Below are 22,444 nucleotides of genomic sequence, written 5' to 3' on the forward strand. Positions count from 1 at the left end.
TACTAATGTCAAGAGCATGCAAAAGCTACATATGGTGGTTGTACAGAAGACATGTTCAACTGTATCAATTCCTACCATGACCTAAGAGACTATTTTCTAGGAGGAAATTTTTGTAAGGAAAATACAAAAGACTACCAAAAAAATTGATCCAACATGCTTCAACTCTAAGATTGACAATGCAGCCAAATTTCTAGTCTCTGTAATTCCATTGTTAGACAAGTCAAAACCCATTACAACAAATGAGACATGAATGTGTTGAATAACATCGATTGAACCTTTGGCTCAATTAGTTTTGTTGAAGACACTGGAACTATATGTGGCATAATAGAAAATATAATCAAGAAAAGAAAATATTAACATCATATTTACACTTTGTATGAACAAAATGAAAAAAAAAAGTTCAGAAAATGTAAGCTTTGCCAAGACAAGATTCAAAACCTTGGTTAAATAATTATTAGCCTAATAAGAATATTAGGTACCATTAAAAAAGTCTCAGCCTAAGCATCTTGTATTACCAATAGCTCCTTATCCCTCCATGCTACCACAACTAAACAATCTAGAGAAAGAACAACAACAAGACTAATTTGTTAGAAAATCCATGAATCTTGAGGCATGAAAATTGATAAGAAATATAGATTTCAGAATGAAAGATCATATCTTACCTTTGCAAGTGATGACTTAACCAATAGTTTATATATATCTAGAAATGAGTACATTCAATGAGATGATAAATTTGGCTTCACTCTGGCTAGTGACATTTTCTCGAAAGTTTCTAAATCCTTTTCAACAAATTCATTTTTTGTATATCTAGCAATGGTTAAATTCTATGAGATGACATATTTTTTTAGGAATTCTATCAATTAGTTAACATGCCAAGGAAGGATTTTTTTCACATGCCCATTAAGATTTTAGAGTTAACAATATGTTTTTCAAAGAACATCTTTATTAAGTTTAGTGCACCAAGAAAACTTTGAGTCACATGCTCATGTAGCTTTAGTAATAAATGCAATATATTGTAACCTTATGTTTTGATGCATATTAAGAAGGAAAATTTATTTATAATTATTTACCATGAGCAAAGTATGGTTACTTTTTGATAGTTTTATAACATGAAGAGATTAACCACCAACAGAATACAAATATAGGGATTTGGAGTTGAAAAATAAAGACCTTAGTGTAGCAATATTGGACTTGAATCTGAATCGACATTTGCAGTAGTTTTATTTTTTCCTTTTCTTGAAAACATGTTTATTTTGTTAGTAAAAACTAAATTTGTGCATATAATTGCATTAGTGAAATAATTTTACAAATTTCTTTTTCAGGCTGCACAAGAACTTGCAAAAGAAGGAATCAATGTTGAGGTGAATCTTTTCAATTTGATTCTTATGGGCATTTATTTTCAATGCTATTTGTTTTATGAAGATTCATGTAATATGGTAATAATTAACATTTCATGCTATAGTAGGTTATAAATCTTTGTTCCATTAGACCTTTGGATAGAGCTACAATAAATGCTTCTATGAGAAAGGCAAATTAGATGGTGACTATTGAAGAAGGTTTTCTGCAATATCGCATTGGTGCAAAGATCTGGTAAGATATTTTTCTCTCTGTTTCTAGAGGTATCTCTTTTTTAATTTCATACATTTACCTATATTGGGATGATATATCAATTTGTCACATGCTCATATTTAAATGTCTTGAATAGTACTTCTGTGATTGAGGAAAGCTTTGAATATCTAGATGCATCTGTGGAAAGAATTGTGGGGCCTAATGTTCCTATCCCTTATGCTACAAATTTGGAGTGCTTAGTATTTCATAGGTTTTTTAATAAATTTTTTGTATTTCTTATTTTATTCCTCTTGCAAAGTTAACTTATTTTCATAGTTATTATGATTATGTATGCTTTGTTCACTTTGGAAAGTGCTAATGATTCCTCGTGGCCTTGCTATTAATTTATGTTTCTGGTGTTGATCATCACTTTGGAAATGTTAAGGGTTGGTTTTCATCTTTGGATTGTGTTGGCTGGTTGCATTGTTCAATAAAAAATATGTCCACATCATATTTCCACTCAAATATCACAATGAGAGCTTATATATGCCCACATAATTTTTTTGATTCATACCAACGAGGTTAGAAATGGGGTGCCTAGAAAATTATCTGATATCTACACTTCCTAGTAGCTTATCATAAAAAATGCCTTACAAATTCTACAATTTAGGTTTAGAACCTCTCTAGTTTCATGAGATTTCAAGGCCATGATAGAGGCTGAGATCCAAGGTAGGAATAGAGTCAAAAAAAAATATTCAAGCACTTGTCTATGCTTGAGACCCCTACTGATTTTCATCTTCTTGATTCCTTAAAGAAGTGGAAGATACTTTAAAAATAAATACATTAAGTGCAATGTATATTTGATTAAGAGAAATAATGTAGATGATGATGATATGCAATGCTCTTATAGATCATCTTCTTTTGGTGTAGAAAAACTCTATGATAAAGATTTCCTTTGTGTGATGCTTAATTTTAGTTGTTCCTCAAGTTGTGACTATGGAGAATCATGTGTCAATAAACCATTCCAACATAGGACAATGAAAATTTTGAAACTTCTTAAGACAAAAATATAAATGGGGAGTGAAGACCAATGAAGATATTAAGGCATGGGAATTATTGATAGAGTATTTTGGAGAACTTATTAATGACAAAACTTGTGAGGAACGACTATGGAAGATGGAGCTGGGTGGAACCAATTTTCACATTTGTGAGATTAGTTGTGAAATGTTCATTGATGCAAAACATAAATAAAATATATCAAGATATATCAATAATATTTGTCATCCAAATACTAAGCTTTAAAAATGGTAGAATGATGTGAGACAAGAATTGGGGTAGTTGCTAAGACTAATATAATGAAAGGGAAATTTAGCACATATGAATTTATTCAATTTGGCATTGGTTCACAATGTTATTATGGTGCAACCGATCTTAGAAATATTCTTGGAGAAAAAACTAGCAGACAAAAATTATCTTTAGTTGCAATAATGAAAATTGTGGCCATGGAAGTTATTGTTCCAAGGTAATAGAATAATTTAGATAAAGAGACTACAAATAGACTCGACTACATAGTTACAAGACTACTCGAGAAGAATGACTTGACTTAAGGTTCAGCCAGAACTTTGTAGGACTTGGAAAAAGCTAGGTTGTTGGGGACTTTTGGTTTCAAAGTCATAGGTCATGACTCAACCAAGGTGTCTTAGCTTAGAACTCATTGGTACTTAGAGAGCCTTGGAGATTTTGGTAACTATGGTTGATAGTAACAAATGGTTGATGTCAACAACCTATGAATTATTTTAACATATATATTATCATAAGATTGGATGTCATTAACTAAAAATAATATCTCTATTCCTATTGTGGTTGAAGATTACTAATAGTTTATTATTGTTGTATAGACATATACAAAATAATGATCTATCCTAGATCTTTATTCTATGAGAGCTTTAGAAAAGAGAAAAAATATCATAAGTACACACTTAAAGCTAACTGAAGTATTTAACTAGAGCACACTACCAATACAAACAAATTCATTTAAACCTTCTTTTATCATTCAAAGATATTAATATGACTTCTTGTTTTTTGACATGTCCAATCTAATCTTAAATGTTATCCTATAATTTTTTTTGATCTCACTAACTCAAGCATGCATACAATGTTGTCATATGAACATGATCTATTGTTTTCATATTTTCCATTCTTTGAAGTGAAATGTTGACCTCTATTATCGATTACTACATATAGATGATTTCCATTGCTGTCATCATTATGATCATTAACACAATCTACCTCCTTCTCTAAATCTTCCTTACAATAATTTCTTAGGATCAAAAGAATTTGATCCAGAATAGGGGACACTTTTCTTTTTGCTCTTGTGTCTCAAATGTTCTTCATACCTTCCATTATTTTCTGTAATAGAATGCTAACCTCTATCATTATTTTTGAATTTTCATTAACTTTTATTTCCATCATTATTATATTTTTTATGGAGAAGAGGATGAATGCCCACACTTTTTTGAGGTCTAAAGAGATAGCCATATTATGAGTGCTAGTCAAAGACATAGTCATCAAGAGGGATCTTAATCTAAGGATCCAAGAATGAAATAAAAAAAGAATGCAAAATCTATTTTTTATTTCCTATAAAATCTATGAATTTTTTATTCTTATTCCTATAATTGGATGGATTTTCATAAGGACTTAGTTGTTACATGATTTTTCAGATGGGTTGTATAATTTTATCTATCATTGAAATCAGGGAATTTACTAGGAAAGAGCATCATCCTTATCATTCACAACCTTGTTCATAGTAAAAAAATATGAATTATGTTTTCTATGGGCTTCTTCCTTGAAACTAAGTGCACTTGATAAACAATGTTTTTAAGTTAAATTATAACACTTAAGTGGTCTTGAAAAATCAAGAAGATATGGTGGAAATATTTTTTGGCCAAGAAAAGTGAAATGGATGATGCATTTGAGAGCTTAGAAAAGGATGACCATTGCACTAATCTTGTGCTAGAATCACAAAATTTGAAAGTAAACAAAGATAATAATCTGCCTTCGTTTTCCAATAAATGCAAATGATAAGATATTGTAATTATAAACATCAAGCGGGCAATTATTCAGTCAAGCAAATTGGAGCTTCCAAGCTATAATATTATAGCTGAATTAGAGGCTTTATAGGGGAGATATACTTGTTATGTGCTAAAAAGGTCTGGGCAAGAGTAGTTGTTATGTAAATTGCTAGATCTTGGTTATGATATCATGACCTTCACAATCTGAGGATGTATCTTCTTTCCTTGTTTTTTTGTATTTAGTGAGATATTTTTTTAAGTTGATGATGTGTAATCTCTAACTTTCCATGTAGAGTGTATCTGACTGTAGGGCTATTTTGAAAAGAAACGTCAAGTTACAAAAAATTGGAGAAGGATATGGGTATCCATCGCTTTGTCCTTTCTAGAAAATCACTAATAGTCCATTTCATTCTTTAAAAACAATAGTGGTCACTAACAATAACAATAAATGTGTACAAGTTTTATTTTACTGCAAGTCTAATAATTAATTTGATTCTATACCATCTGCACTAAGCCAAACTCTTTAGGAGAGGACTATTTTTTATGGATGTAATGAAAAGCTTAAAATAAATTGTTTTAGGAGAGTATAACTCTATAATAAAATAGAGCATGTTGAGTAAAAAATTATAATGTTTTTCACAAAATCATTTTGGACATACCTAACATTAAATAAAATAATATCAAGGTTCAAGTGGAGGATGAAAATGTGCTTCAAATTAGTGGAGAAAAAGAGAGAGTAGGAAGAGAAAATTGAATATAATTAGTTGGAGTGTTGGATCAGAAATTAAGCATAAATTTTCTCTCCTTGGTGACTGCAATTCAGAGGGCATTTTTGTAAGCTACTAGGATGGACGATTCAGTATAGATGTTCCCAAGCTTCTTCCTCAAGAGAAAATTAAACCTTAAGAAAATTGAGGTTAAAATTGGTTAGAGTTTTAATGAACTAATTGATTAGTAATAGGCTAATTTATGCCATGATGCACATTAGAATCCAATGTCTTACACTAGAGACATACAAAATGGTACCTAAAGAAATAATTTTTAGAAAAGACAAAGAAAGATTTTGGTAAGGGAGATTTTTGTCACTACCTTCACCATTTAATGGCCATTAACATTCATTGCCTTCACACATAAAGATCCATCTAAGATATAGAGTTGTGACAATATTTGTTTTAGAAAAGACATGTAACAGAAATGGGGAAAACTTAGTGAACATTTGAATTCATAATCTAATGCAGAAGAAATCTTATGATTGGGGGTAATAATTTTTGTTTTAATATTTTATCAATTTTCCTGTAAAGAGGTATATACAAACACTAAATATAGATAAAACAATCATTTGCACGATTCATCAATTGACCACAAGGAACAAGAGAGATAGTTAAAAGGGTTCAGCTAGAAGTCCCTTTTTTGAGCTTTGACACTTTGAGACAATGCAAACACTATAGGTGGAGGGAAAACTTGAGGGTTTGCCTATCCTAAATGTTGTGATCATTTTTATAGCCATAACCATACTTGTCCTAACCCTAACAATGTTTAAGGTCAAGGATTGCGATATAACCCTCAATTCTATAACAATTGATAATCTAAGTGGGATTTTGGATTTTCCCACTTTGATGGTGCACATAAACTTGCCACTAAAAATAGACATATAAATCAAAAGTATCATTAAGGCAGCCAAATTCAAGTACAACAATAACACAACTTTGGTATTTGGCAACACTAATAGGAGAGCTTATTCTTTTCACACTATAGTGTTGTAGCTATAACTAGCCTTGCATAAGAATATTTCCATGGTGTACATGTTTCAGAAGCATGTAAAAAACCATAGCAAAATGCAAAAACAATTCTAATAAGGAAATTAAAAGGGAACTCAAAAATTAACATGGAAATTAGATATTAACAACCAGTAGAAGCACTAACAAGATAAAAGAAAGAAAGAAAAACAAGTGTGTACCTGTGAGGCAAAGAAAGAGGCCTAAGAGAAGCAACATAATTCTATAATGTGATTTGGTCCCACTACTCATCAATCCATAACCTTGAATAGCTCTATGCTTGTGTTTCACAAATAAAAAATGAGCAATAAACAGATTCTATATAATTTAATTGAGTGGTTTGTGCTATGGGGCTTTCTATGGTTGGCCATTAATATTTTAGAGATGGATTGGGAATGTTTTATTGGCAACCAACAGAGATAGAACTAATGTGCCAATATATGATCTAATGTAACACAATATAAAGAATCTAATGTGCAACTCTACACCATTTGTAATGAGTCCAAGGTTAATAGATTTAGTAAAGGTATGTGTAGAGATAAACACTATTGATTTCCTACCTAACATAAAGAAATGTCATTGAATGTTATTTATTTACTATATTGTTTATTTGGTAGGTGGTTGTAAGAAAATAATTTATTTTATCAGAAACATCATTATCTCAAATTAGTTAATTTATAATGAATTAAAAAAAGTAGTAGACTGATGTTAATAAAAAAAAGAATTGATTTAAGGCTTTGAAGTTGTTAAATAGTAGATGATGTGATGCATTTAAATTGATGTGTCAATAATATAAATCCATATACTTTGTTTAAATATCAATAATTATTAAAAGATATTCATTTATTTATAAGAAGATAGAAATAAGTAAGATAATGTTCAAGTAATATTCAATTCAAACTTGTATAAGGAAAATCAGAAAGTAACATAACATCAAATTCCTAATATAATTAATAAAGATTAGAAATATTAAAATAAAACAAAAAGTAATATATGTCAATGTCAAATTTTTAGCTAACAAAAATATATTAAATTACAAAACTTTGTTTGGAATTTACTTAAAATTTAGGAAAACATGTATTTCAAAAAGAATTGTCACAAAAAAAAGATAGATAATAAATGGATGCAAGTCAAACAAAAAATTATTTTTAAATTAACTAAATTGAATGTAATACATTTCCATAGTAAGAGATGCATTGATGTAAGTTCTTACTTATGGTGTAATAATCTGAACACAGAAAAAGAAATCATACATTTTCATCTCATATACTGCATCTAATGCATACATATTCATCTCAAAATATGTAAGCTAGAAATCCATACATTCATCACTTACATAAAATACATGAAAGTAAATCTAATTTCTAAGATACATCTCTTGAAAGTATCACAAAAAAATGGAGACAAGTGCACAAGATATCCAAAATACAAGCTCAAATATATATATATATATATATATATATATATATATATATATATCTTGCGAGTCAAAAAATGGTGATGATATAAAAAATATGTGCTACTTGAGCACTATTAGTGTCGTAATGATACAAAAATATGATGTCCAAACATTTGATTATCATTGAGTACATTAAAGTAAAGTTAAATTAGGGACTCCAATTGCATCCCTTTTCCTCATCTCTTACAGGTGAAGGATGGGGTGGAGCATCTTCCTATGGTGGAGGATTCACTCCATCTAAGGCTCTAACATAATTTGGATAGCAAGTTGTGTGCCTCTCAATTGGCACAACCACTACATAAGTCACATAGTAATACACAACCCTTGTAGACTGGTGATTAGCCTCCTCTCATGCATCCAATAATTGCCTCTATAACTCTATAATCTCATCTCTAAGGCTAGTCAGGTCTTGGTCTCTATTTGTTCTCAAGTTGGCAATCTCTTAACCCCTACCTACTAGCATGGCATTTATAATTGTGACCTAGATCTGTAGATCCATGATGTATGTCTATATAGTCTTAGATATCTCTCTTACTCTCCTTAGTTCCTCCTAAGTATGCACTAATAGATCTCTAGGGGTAGGTCCCAATGCATGTTACTCCCACATCTCCTCATCTAAGTGAAGTTGGTCCTTGGTGTGTGCCTCCTACATTGGTGGAGACTCTACTCTCTATCTCTAAGCATCATGTGTAGACTACTCTTCCAAGCTAATCATTCCTCCTAAATCCTCTTATCTAACTACTCCTAAAGAGACACCTTCTCCTTTTTTCCTCACTACTACTCTATTTCTTCCTACCCATGAATCCACCCTCATGACACAAAGATGGATTAAAACCTAAGTAATCCTTTATCTGGGTCCCTTCTAATATCCTTGTTGTTGTGTTGACTATGTCATTAGGGCCTTTTGTGGCTACATTATTGGGACTAGATGTATCTATGGTTCCATCTCTACTAGATCTACAAAGTAAGGATAGGTATGGCTTAGAATCCAATCTATATACCTCAAGTTAGTGCTCACATTTGCAAGCTCTATTGAGAGATACTCCCATTTGATTGACATTATCCTCCTTGTCTCATCTTCTAATAAAGTGGTATTGAGACATACACCCTATCATTTCTTCACCTCATTGGTGAAGCATGAATATCCTATGTACTCCTCATAAAGGTCCTGCATCCTCCAAAACTATTTCCATACTTGAGAAATGACAAATCTCTCCAAGTGCTATGGTGATTAGCTTATCAAGGGCCAAGACACTAACATATACCCTACCTAGGATCTCCCCACTTCTCATGCCTTTTTCTATCTACATGGTTTCCATATCACTGAAGTCAAATCATCTAGTTCTCTCATCTAATGACCAAGCTTATCCAACCAAGGTTGGGTAATCTCTATGTTGTATTGCATAATATAGGCCCCCCTCTTGTCATTCATCCTTGAATACTAACCTCACTATAGGGAGATGCTCCTAGGCCGAAACTTGTAGTACTATCACAGCATCTTCCATAGTCTTTTCCTTGCAATATACCACCTTATACCTCTCATGGTACAAAAGGGCCAACATACATTGACCCCATTCAAAGGTAGCTAGTCTCTGCAGTATATCCTCCAACTATCTACCCCACCCACACTAGAACCCCTACTAACCTCTATCAGGCATTTGGATAAAACCAATGAATCCTACTAGTATGTAGGCCAAATGATGTGTTCAAAAATCACCCAAAAATGGTCACCTAGACTATTATCCCCCTTCTTAGCATTTTGGCTAAATTATTTGTCCTAAACTAGATCTTTAAAAATTAATATATTTTTGTTTTATCCTATAGTTTGATCACTATATCCTAAGTTCATATTTAATTTAAAGGAACATGTCCACCTTTCACTAAATAAAAGATCCCCTTCACCTTCTTATCCTAAGTTACACACATAAAGCATTTCCCCAAGTTAAGAATAAAAGAAAATACTTTTTGTCTCACATGGAGATGCAAAAGTCAACTTTTTCTCATTAATGGAAATTATCTTACACATGGATCATGCTTAAAGTTGGCCGTTACCCTTAAACATTCATCTCTTGATCTTGATCTCAACCCTTTGTACATCTTTAAAATAAAGAGCTCTCTCCTCATCTAAAGTTCCCAATTTTGAGCTATTATTATGCTACATTTTTACTTATAGGTTTTTTTGGAGCACTTGTGGAGAAATTCTATCTTCTCTCTCTTTCATGCTTGCATCTTCGTGCTAGTTTAGCTTCATTTGCATTATTCTAGTTTCCTTATGTAATAGAATATCTCACCTTAATTAATTAGAATAGTTTTTGTAATACTTTCATGTTGCTAGTCTAGTTGCATTTTTGAATCCACATAGCATAGCTACATTTGCATTGCATCTTTTGGAAGATATTTGACACTAGCACTCTTCCTCTTATCTAAAGAATCTCTCATTTCGTGGTTTACTAGCAAGGGATACATTTATAAACTTTAGCTAAGAGCTACTTTTATGCTTATACATGCACCTTTGCACTCCATGAATAGGGAGCTCTAAGCCAAAATTCAAGCCTTCCAATCTATGAGATACCTTGGATAGACTAGTTTAGAGGAGTTCACAATTCTAGTGTACATTTTTGGCATCCATCATGTGGAAGGATGTCTCTATTTTGCCTTTGCATTTGCATTTTACCTTGCATTTTTGCTTACTACTTTTTACTTTTTTCTCTATAGATGAAATTATCTTGTGATACTTTATCAGTATCATATGACAGTTTCCAGTACTTCTGTGTGATACTTTACTAGGTAAAGTATCACACTCTAGTTCATAAACTATTGCACTATAGTTGTGAACTCTATCACACAAGTATGGTATAGAGTATTGCATGGAGATAAAATATTCCCTATGTATACTATGAAATATCGTACATTGTTGGAAAAATGTGTCACCCTATCTAGAATAGTTCATTATTTGGGTTATTTGAATAATTTTTGAGTATTAAATATTGAAGTTTTTGGATTTCTCAGAGTTATTTGTTGTCTAACAGAGATCTTTTATAGGTTTATTATATTTTTGGCTAACCCCTTGATGGACTAATTTACTTATTTTTTAGGGTTGCCTAAAAATTGCTTGGAAATTGTTATAAAAGAATGCATGTCAAAGACCTTGTGCTAAAAGGGCTACTAGCTCTTGGTTGCAAGGCTTCCCAAAGAAAAAAGAAACAACCAAGTGCACTTGTTTTTATTTCATTTCATGTGCAGCAATATACTCATTATTTCTTTTCCATAGGCACAAAAAATTGCAAGTACGGTCTACTAGTAGTAGGAAAGTATGCTCTTCACTCTTAACGTGAATCAAAAATATTGATCCACTCTTAGATCTTGAAAGTGAGTGGTATACCCTTCTTTTTAGTTGTTTTAATTAACCTTCTTTGTGTGTTTGGGGGAAGAACTTAGAATAGAAGAGGATGTTATTCACCCTTGAGGTGAATCAAAAATCTTGACCTCTAAGAGTGGATCCATTTTGGTGCTATCTCCTAGAGAGATATTACCTTTAAAGGGACTACTATTGGTGGAAAGATACTAGTAGGAACAACCTAAAGTGGGAACAAGCACAACCTAGATAGCTAGCCCCACTATAATAACAAACCCCTTGACATTAAAGGCTAAAGCCTTGGGGGGTGTAGAGCTTATACTTTTTTAGTAGAAGTACTTGTGGGATTGGAACTATGAGGAAATTACTAAGCAATAATTCTTAAGGTACTCTTGTGGCTACGAGGTTCATTACCTACTACAAGGTAGGGTGTCCTATTCACAAGTGCAAGAGGAGTGTTGCAAATGGGACCTTTTCTAAACACCATAGGAATAGAAGCTACCTTATTTATCCACTCAACATCTTAGTGTAAGGACAGATCCTAGTAGACTACTCATATCACCCCAAGATTTTACAGTCACCATTTATGTCCCTTTGGTTGTGTTGATGGAACCTCCTTGAAAAAGCCAATATCTATTATGGTTTTGTGAGGTAAAGGAGCATCAAGTGTGGGACACGTTGTTGAGTAATGAGTTGTGACCTTAGGTAGTTCTACTTGGAATGTGTTTTCGAATGTGATAAGACTTGTGTAAACATTCTCAAACATCAAGCATGGTGTTAAAATTTGTAGAATTTTCTTTTTGATATCACAATTTCTTGCATTGACAAGGTTGCTTTGTCCCTTGTTCAATTTTTTGAGACATATGCTCATCTCCCCTATTTTTTAAAAAATGTTATGTAAACTGTTGCAAGTTGAAGTTCTATTTTGTCACTACTGCATTTTGGCTTGAAAAACTCAAAAATCCAAATTGAGACAGTCATTCTAGGAAAAAAATTGCATTTTACATAGTTCACTGGCCTTTTATTGTATGGCCTCCTGGGAAATATCATGTGATACTTTATACCTATGAAAGTATCTCCTCACAGTACACAACTCTATCTAACATGTTTTATAAGTTATGTTTTAGCCTTTGTCAGAAAGTATCATATATCCAAGAAGTATTACTTGACTACTAAGAGATATATCACATATTATTTGTTGAACACATATCGTATGCTTTATTATGAAATATCATCTAGTTCTTGTTGTTGTCAAACTGAGTTTAAATCACATCTTAGTTAAAATTAGGGTAATTTTCCTCGTCTTACCCTAGCCTAGTCTAAAATATTCATGTCTCATATGGTCAAAATCCAAAAAGATGGTTTAGTCTCTTGAATGCAAACTTAACATTACTCTCATTCACTTGTCAAAGATCCAGTTACCTCATTCTCTTGGCTATTTTCCACCAAGCTTCTTGCTCAATTTCTTAGCTAGAATTATTAGTATTGTAAATTCTTGAGCACTCTTGACAAGTGATCATTGTGACCATAAAAATTTTCCCCTAAAAGGCTCTATTCTTCTTGCTACACTAAAGACTAACCCTCACATGCCTATAGTGACTACACTCCAAGTTGGTCAAGGATGTCATCCCTCATTCACTTTTGAAACATTAACAACTCCAAATAGAAGTCCTTGTAGGAAAATCTATGAGGAAGAACATGTCCCTAATAGGCAAGGAGAGGTTAACACTTAGAAAAATCCACCTGATGCAGGAGCATCCTAAGTGTAAGAGCAATCTTGTGTCACCCAAAACTATTTTCTTTTTAGTCTTTTCTATTTTAATAAGGACTAGTAGATAGGGTGGTTACTATTTATGGGAACTTGCTATTTTTAGTAAGTTTTTCATACAAGCATGAAATGTTCTCATTTTTTTATATGAAGGTTCATTTTAGAGTTATAAGCCTACCATAAAAATGTCATCTCTCTAGCTTAAGTATTAGAAAAGTTATTGCAGATTTTTGATGGAAGGATTTGTAGAAAAATCTTTAGGCTTACCGTTGGAGGCCTTAGAGTATCTAGATGAGGTATAAAAACTCAACAAACAGATGCTAACATGGTTTTGAGCCTATAGATAAGGATCTAGCATTTCTAAAAAGTGGTTATAATAGCCAATTAGAGCAACAATTCAAGAGTTATGGCCTTCCAAAGTTGGGCTACCCAAAATATCTAAAATAATTGTCAAAGATATATTTGGCCAACTCTATATGTGTTGTTAGGGCCCATCGGTGCTAGGTATTAAGTTTTAATTTCTAGGACCTTCTTGGGTGGCATAAAATTACCTATTAAAGAAAGGCCTTCTCTGGGTGGTAGTTTGTAGCTTTGTTTTGAAAATTACTATAATGAAGGTGTCCATTTGGGTCAGCATATTGTAATTGTGAATTCTGTAAGTCCACATTTGTAGTGATAATAGGAAGTCCATATTTTGTTCTCACATTTTTTAAAATTTTTTTGTTCTTGTTACGATTTTATGGTATTAAGGGGAGCACCCTTCATCAAGTGGTATTAGAGCTAGGTTCTTGAGTGTGTCGACAGATCACTAACTGTGAGGTAATTTGCACCAGGACCATGGTTTGGGCTAAGAGTGTAGACAGATCGTCGATTGTGAGGAAGTTTGCACTAGGTTTTCAACATAAACATGAAAATGCCTCCACAAAGAGAGTTTTGTGGAAGCGTTGATGGTGTTATACGTAAGGATTTTAGAATCTGCTAGAGGAAAATGTAAGTGATGCAAGAATAGATTTGTAGAGGAGTGAATCTTTCCATAGGAGATGATGAAATTGAGGATCAAAGAGAAGAGGAAGGAAAAGTAGACCCAGATATAGTAGAGGAAGTTCTTAACCCAGAGGATGTGAAGCTTTTTAGAGTCATTTCTAGTATTGGAAAAAGACCTAAGTTTGATGTTCCCACATTTTTAGGAAATCTCAACCTAGAGGAATTGATCGATTGGATCAATGAATTGGAAGAGTACTTTGAATATGAAGATATTGAAGATCTAGATAGGGTCAAGTTTGTGAAGGCCAAACTAAAGGGTCATGCAAAGATATAGTGGTAGGAGATCCAGTTGGATCAAATTTAAAGAGGAAAGGACAAAATCACTAGATGGCATTGGATGTTAGCTAAAATGAAGCATCAGTTCATTCCCATGGATTATGAGCTTTATCTATTGAAGAAAATGCAAGGGTTGAAGCAAGTGGGAAAATTTTTTCAAGAGTATACTAAAGAGTTCTACTAAGTTCTTATTAGAACCAGCCATGTAGAAGGTGACAAAGAGAAAGTCACCCATTATCTTAATGGGATACAACCAAACATTCAATATGAGATGAGTCTTTTTTGAGTGACCAATATTGAGGAGGCATATCAATTTTCCCTAAGAGTTGAGGAGGAACTAAGCAAACATTTTGATAACAAGAATAGTGGAAGAGGTCATGGTGGATGATCTAGCAGATGATCTTATGGAGGCCATAATGATGATTAGAAGAACAAGGACAAGAGTGGAAGTAGCAATTAAAACTAGAGGGGAAACAATTCCAATCAATTCCATGATCAAAAAAATAGAGATCAAAGAGGAAGAGGAAGAGGTAGAGGACAAGAATCTAGAAGAGGAGGTTTCTATGGGAAATTTTTTCACTATAGAGAAGAAGGGCATAGAGAATTTTAATTTTCCTAGCACTAAGCAAGGAAAAATCAAAGAATAGAAGGCTTGGCTAGAATTGCACATGTTGATGAAGTTGCCAGATCATCACATTCTAAAAATACTGGAAGAGGAGAAGTCCTAATTAATAGAAGAGTCCTGTTGAGTGGTGAGAATGAACCTTATCAAAGAAGGATCTTTTTTCACACAAGGTGAAGATGTGAAGATAAGTGGTGTGATGTGATCATTGATGGTGGAAGTACTAACAATATGGTATCATAAATGATAGTCACGAAGTTAAAGAAGAAGAGATAGAAACACCCACATCCATACCATATTGCTTGGGTGCAAGATGACCACAAGGTCATGGTCAATGAGCAGTACTCAGTGAAGTTCAAGATTGAAAGCTACTAGGATGAGGTACTTTGTGATATCATACCTATAGACATATGTCATATGTTGCTAGGTAGGCCATTGGAGTTTGACATGCATGTTGTACACAATGGGTGAGAAAATACCTACACTCTAACTAAGGATGGAGTGAAAATAATTTGAAACCATTGAAGGAGAAAGAAAAAAAAGGTATGTACTACTTCCAGAATATGTTTTGTTTATGGAAATGAGTTTCTCAAAGGTATGAAGCATGAGAATATGTGTTTTTCTATAATTCCAAAAGATAGTAAAGAAGAAGTAAAGGAGGTACCTATAGAAGCTGGAGTATGTTGGGAGAATTTTCTAATATTGTATCAGATAATGTACCTAATGGATTTCCCCCAATGAGGAAGATTAGTCACCAGATGGATTTGGTTCTAGGAGCCAGTTTGCTAAACAAGGTAGTGCACAGAATGACACTAGCAAAAAATGAAGACTTGAATAGACAATTTCATGAGTTATTGTAGATGGGGTTGATTCGAGAGAGACTGAGTCTATGTGTTGTACTAGTTGTATCAGCACCAAAGAAGAATGGAGGATGTGCACAGATTCTCATGTGATCAACAAGATCACAATCAAGTATAGATTTCCATTGCCAAGGATGGATGATATTATGTACTATTTGAATGGAGCTAAGTATTTCACAAAGATGGATCTAAAGAGTGGGTACCATCAAATTCATATTAGATAAGGTGATGCATGGAAGACTAATTTCAGTAAAAAAGAAGGATTGTATGAGTGGTTACTCATGTGTTTTGGGATAAATAATGCATTGAGCACTTTCATGAGGCTCATGAATGAGGTACTAAAGGAGTTTTTGGGTAAGTTTTTCATTTTTACTGAGATGATATTTTAATCTTTAGTAAGACATTGGAGGAGCTTTTGATCCATATTTGCAAGGTTTTTGATAAGTTGAGGGAAGAAAAGTTGTTGATAAACCTGAAGAAGTGCAGTTTTGTAAAGAACAAGTTGGTGTACCTAGGATTTGTAGTCTCGGGATAAGCTCTAAAAATGGACCTAGAGAAAGTGAAGGCTATCCTTGAATGGCCTACTCCAAGGACTATGATAGAAGTAAGATCCTTTCATGCACTAGCTAGTTTTTATAAAAAGTTCATAAGATGTTTTAGCAGTATTCGTAGACCCTTGACTAAAATAATGAGAGGGGATAGGAATAAATTTAAGTGGACTGTAGGAGTAGATAAGAGATTTAATTTGTTGAAATAGAAGGTTACTGAGTAGCATTTTTTAGCACTTCCTAATTTTAACAAGGTGTTTCAAGTAGACTATGATGCTACTGGTACTACAATAGGAGTTGTTTTGATCCAAGAAGGTAAACTTGTTGCTTATTTTAGTTAGAAATCGAATCATGCAAAAATGAAAGTATTTTGTTTATGATCAAGAATTTTATGCTATAGTTAAAGCATTGGAGAAGTGGATACATTATCTTCTTCCTAAGGAGTTTGTTTTGTATATTGATCATCAAGCTTTGTAATATTTGAATAGTCAAGGAAAATTGAACCGAAGGAATTTAATGTGGGTTGAGTCTTTGCATAGTTATACATTTGTTTTGAAACATAGGAGTGGGAAATCTAACAAAGTTGTAGATGTTCTTAGTAGAAGACAACTTTTGTTGACAAAAATGCAGATAGAGGTGGTTGGGTTCAAGGAATTCAGTACTTTGTATCCAAATGATCCTAATTTTGTTGAAGCATGGAAGGCTTGTACAAAACTTATTACACTTGATAGGACAAAGTGGTTGGATTTCATGATCTAGGATAGTATGTTGTTTAAAGAAAGCCAGTTGTGCATTCTTAATAGTTTAATGAGAGAGCATCTTACCAAGGAGAAGCATATTGGAGGATTAGCTAGACATTTTGGTAGAGATAAAACAATAGCTTTGGTAGCTGAGAATTATTAGTAGCCACTATTGCAACAAGATGTGGAGAAGTTTGTATAGAGTTGTGCAGTATGTTAGATGGTGAAAGGAGTGAAGCAAAATATAGGGTTGTATCAACCATTACCTATACCAAAGAAGCTATGGGAGGATGTTGGCATGGATTTTGTTCTTAGATTCTGAGGACACAGTGAGGGCATGATTCTATTTTTGTGGTGGTTGACAAATTTTCAAAGATGGCACATTTTATTCCTTGCAAGAAGACTAGTGATGTTATTCATGTGGTAGAGTTGTTTTTCAGAGAAGTGGTGAGACTACATGGTCTACCAAAGAGTATAGTTTTAGATCAAGATGCCAATTTTTTTGGATAAAACTAGCATACATTATGGAGGAAGTTGAAGATAGATTTGAAGTTTAGTTCATCACATCATCCATAGATTGATGGATAGACAGAAGTTGTGAATTGTAGTTCGAAAAACTTGTTGAGATGTTTGGTTGGAGACAAGACAAAAGGATGTGATATGATTTTACCATAGGTAGAATTTTCATATAATAATTTTTTTAATAGGATTACTGGTAAATTACCATTCTTGATTGTACATGGGAGTAGTCCCAAAAGTTCTTCTAAATTGAGGTAGTTCCATAAAGGAGAGATGAGTAGTGCTAAAGAAGAAGAATTTGTTGAACACTTCAAATACATCCATGAGGAGGTGAGGAAGCACATCATAAATATGAATACATAGTTAAGGCTAAGGAAGATCTATAAAGGATGTATAAGGAATTTTAGATTGGAGATGATGTCATGGTTCATTTGAGGAAGGAGCATTTTCCAGTGGGTACATATAATAAGTTGAAGATGAAGAAGTTTGGAACATGTAAGATAGTGGAAAGGCATAATTTTGAAAATGTGTATGAATTGGAGTTTCTTGCTGAATTGAATATTTCACCAGTATTTAATATTTCATATTTGATAGAGTATTATGAAGGAGGTGATGGAGATGAAGTTGCAGAAGTACAGTGGAGTATTCTAGTAGCTAGTTTGGCTACAAAGGAGATTGAGGAGATACTAGATAGTCATGTTGGAAAAAGCACAAGGAACAATAATTATGAGGAATACCTAGTCAAATGGAAAGGGATGCTAGTAGAGGATTCATCATGGCTAGCAAGGAAGGAGGTTCACTATCTTGGTTTTCCTCTAAACTCTTGAGACATGACAAAGTCACTTCTCAAATTACCTCAGGTGTTTGATGCAGGAGTATCCTGGGTGTAAGAGCAATCTTGCATCACCCAAAACTATTTTCTTTTGAATCTTTTCTATTTTAATAAGGACTAGTAGATGGGGTGGTTACTATTAATGGGAACTTTCTATTTTTAGTAAGTGTTTCATACAAGCTTAGAATGTTCTCATTTTTATATATGAAGTTTCATTTTAAAGTTACAAGCCTACCATAAAAATCTCATTGCTCTAGCTTAAGTATTAGAGAAGTTATTGTAGATTTTTGGTGGAAAAATTTATAGAAAAATCTTTAGGCTCAAAGTTGGAGGCCTTAGAGTACCCATATGAGGTTCAAAAACTCAACAAAAGGATGCTAGTGTTGTTCCAAGCCTCTAGTTTAGGAGTTGGCATTTTTGAAAAGTGTTTATAATAGCCAATTGGAGAAACAATTTGAGAGTTATGGCCTTCCAATGTTGGGCTACCCAAAATATCTAAAGTAATTGTCAAAGATGTATTTGGTCAACTCTATATGTATTGTTAGGGCTCGTCGGCCCTAGGTATTAAGTTTCAATGTCTAGAACCTTCTTGGGCAGCATAAAATTTCATATTTAAGAAAAGCCCAAACATTGTCTAGGACAAATTTGGGTGGTAGTTTCTAGCTTTATATTATAGATTACTATAATGAAGGTGCCCACTTGGGTTAGCATATTAGAATTATGAATTTTGTAATTCCACATTTTTGGTGATAATAAGAAGTCCATATTTTATTCTTGCATTTACTGTTGTTTCTTTGTTCCTATTATGAGTTAATGGTATTAAGGGGAGCACCCTTTATCACCACTTTCTAGCTTTGATAACTTCTTTGATACTCCCTTTGACACTCCTAGGGATGTAGAGAGTTTTTCATGCACCATACATCATGAAGAGAGGAATTATTGCATAGAGGCACTCTTGTTGGTAGACATGGCTTAACTGCCTCCTATGGTACTATAAGACTATTGGTTGTATCGGGCATTGACATATCGATCTTTTGGTGCAACAAAAACCCTAGCCTTTCTAACAATTAGTATCAGAGCTTGGTTATAGGTTTGAATCTTGCAAGACACAATGAGTGATGCTAGAAGGGGGATTGTTGGAAGTGAGCAAGCATCCCTCATAGGATTTGTGACATGGCTTAACCATCTCATGTGGTCCTATAAGACTATTAGTTGTATCAGGCATTGACAGGTTGATCTTTTGGTGCAATAGAAACCCTATCCTTTCTAACAACTCTTTACACAAAAGGAGAAACAAGAAAATTTAGATAGAGAAATATTAGAAGAGGCCAGATGCATAATTTCTAGAGAAATGTCTTATCAACATGCTGATAGAACTCATGCACATGACTTCAAGAATAGACATGATCATGGTAGCTATAACAATCCTTTTATGAACAACCATGCTGGTGGAAATGATGGAAATAATACACCACCAAGGTCTCCAAGAATACATGCAGAAGCATGTCCCTCACCACCTAAACCCTCATAATCACATCATGAGAGTGAGAGTGAGGTAGACAATGAAGTCACTAGTGAAGACCTTATGAGAGTTCAACAAAATGAAATCCTTCAAAAACTCATGCTCAAGGCCTTAGAACAAAACAAAAACCAATATTTCCAATGCATGACCTCTAGGGGATGAAAACTCCCCTATGACTATGATGTTCAGAGGATCATACATAACAGAGAACCGACTAAGGCCCAAATCTTGAGAAAAGAAATACAAAAGAAGCCAACTCAAATAGTTACAAATGATGAGAGAAAAACCTAAAACTTCCTTTGTAGAATCTATATGCACTCTCCCATTTGATAGGAGTCTTTACATGGTACCATCTCCTAGGGGTATTGAGGTTCCCAAATATGATAAATATGATGGAAATGGTTATCCACATGACCAAGTACATCAAATATATGCTCTTAGCATGGATTTTATGCATGAAGATAGATATCTCATGGGATTGTTTCCTAGAAGCTCAAGGTGACACATTATGGAGAGGTTCACTAAATTGTCAATCCCCTCTCAAAATGTTTGATGAACTTGCACAATGCTTTAATCAAAAGTATTCTTATTGCATACAACATCCCATCACTATGTTGGACTTGTACAATATAAAACAAAAATAACATGAGCCCTTTGCTACATACCTAAAACATTGGAGATCCATACACTCAGTGTGCCCTCAACAAATACCTAAAATTGAGAAAATTGACATCTTTATAAATACACTTGTGCCTAAGGTATATTACAATCATAGAAAACAATTGTTCACATCATTCAATGACATGGTTGAGAGTTCTTACCACATTGAGGATTTGGATAGAAAGAAGGATGATATTATTCTTAATAAAGACAAAAATGGCAATAGAAATGGGAAAGACAAAGGTAAACCTTGGAACAAAAACAAATACATGATCAATGACAGATTTGTAGACACTCCTAGGCTAAAGAATCATCCTTTTACCTATAAAACACCATATATGCACAAAACAACAAGAGACCTTGAAACCTTAATCTTTTGACAAGCCTGGGAGATCCTCTAAACCAAGATGTGCCTTTAAACCAATGGTTGAATCATATGAGATGGTCTTGAAGAAATATCTTTCTAACAAGCTCAGTATGTTGCCTAACAATTCTCATCCTTATGACCCACCCATCAAACTTGATTGGTGGAGGGATGATCAATATTTTAAGTATCATATAAACTAGGGTCATAATACAAAGAATTTCTTCAAAGTTAAGGATACCATCCAAGATCTCATTGATCAAGGAAAATTTGTCTTGGATGCTTTAGTAAAAAGCTCTAATTGCAAAGCTTTCAAGCAACCATTACCCAAATATGAGAAAGGAGAATCCTCAAAAGAAAATAAAAAGGGTAATGACACCAAGGTTAGCTATGCCTATACCAAAATGAATAATGTGATTAACATGATTGAACCTCTAAGTGAACACATTTACATGATGGCCCTTAAGTTTATGAGGAACCTAACTATGATACCAACAATGACACTAGTGAATTCTACACATTTTTTGACTTTTAACCAACTCCTTCATTGCTATTTTTGTTGTCGAATATTCAATGACAAATGTGAGTATCAAAATTTTGACCAACTATGGTGTCAAAAAAATGTGAAACACTGGCCAAATGTGGCATCCAAATTTAATTAGTTGTCATTGAAATCTTTGAATTTTGACATTAGGAAACATCTATGTTAGACAAGGATGCTATAGAATTGATGCCATCCTTGTCAAAAATTTCATCAAAAATGAGTAGCTAGTGTCAAATTTTTGATAACAATAAGCAATTTGCATTGCAATTTTGACAACAATAATTTTTTTAAAAAAAAATTGGGCAAAAAAAGTACAAATTGGAAAAAAAACACCGAGACAAAACTGAGCAATATAAACAATTAGTAAAGTGACATGTTAACCCATTGCAAAAAATCAAAAACAACATTGCAGAAAATGTACAAAACAAGAACAAATATTGTTGCTCTATTTTTTCCAAACAACCAAATGCACATCAGAATAAGAAATGGAGACAACACAAATACAATAGGTCGAAGATATTTAAGTATGCTTGCTTTCTTGTTTTCTATTAAACTGGAAATAGACTATTACAACTCTTGAAATGATGATCTTCTTGGTGACCAGGTTATACAATCTATATACCTTTGATTCTAAACTATAACCAGTGAGGATTCGCTTCACACCCTTGTCATCCAACTTTTTCCTTTTCTCCTTTGACACCCTCAAGTTTTCAACAGTCCATCTATGTCTTGCCCATGTCTTAAGAGGAATCTTGTCACAAAATGCCTTTATTGGATACCTATTTATCAAGTATACAACTATTGCTACAACCTCTCCCCAGTGTTCAACTGGAAGCCCCTTTTATTTCACCATGCTTCTTGTCATCTCAACAATGATTCTATTCTTCCTCTCAAGCACTCAATTTTGTTGTGGAGTATACTTGGCTATAAGCTCCTT

The sequence above is a fragment of the Cupressus sempervirens genome, chromosome 8 (genome assembly GCF_028749045.1).
Source record: "Cupressus sempervirens isolate cs-2001-9-10 chromosome 8, ASM2874904v1, whole genome shotgun sequence".
Classification (NCBI taxonomy): Eukaryota; Viridiplantae; Streptophyta; class Pinopsida; order Cupressales; family Cupressaceae; genus Cupressus; species Cupressus sempervirens.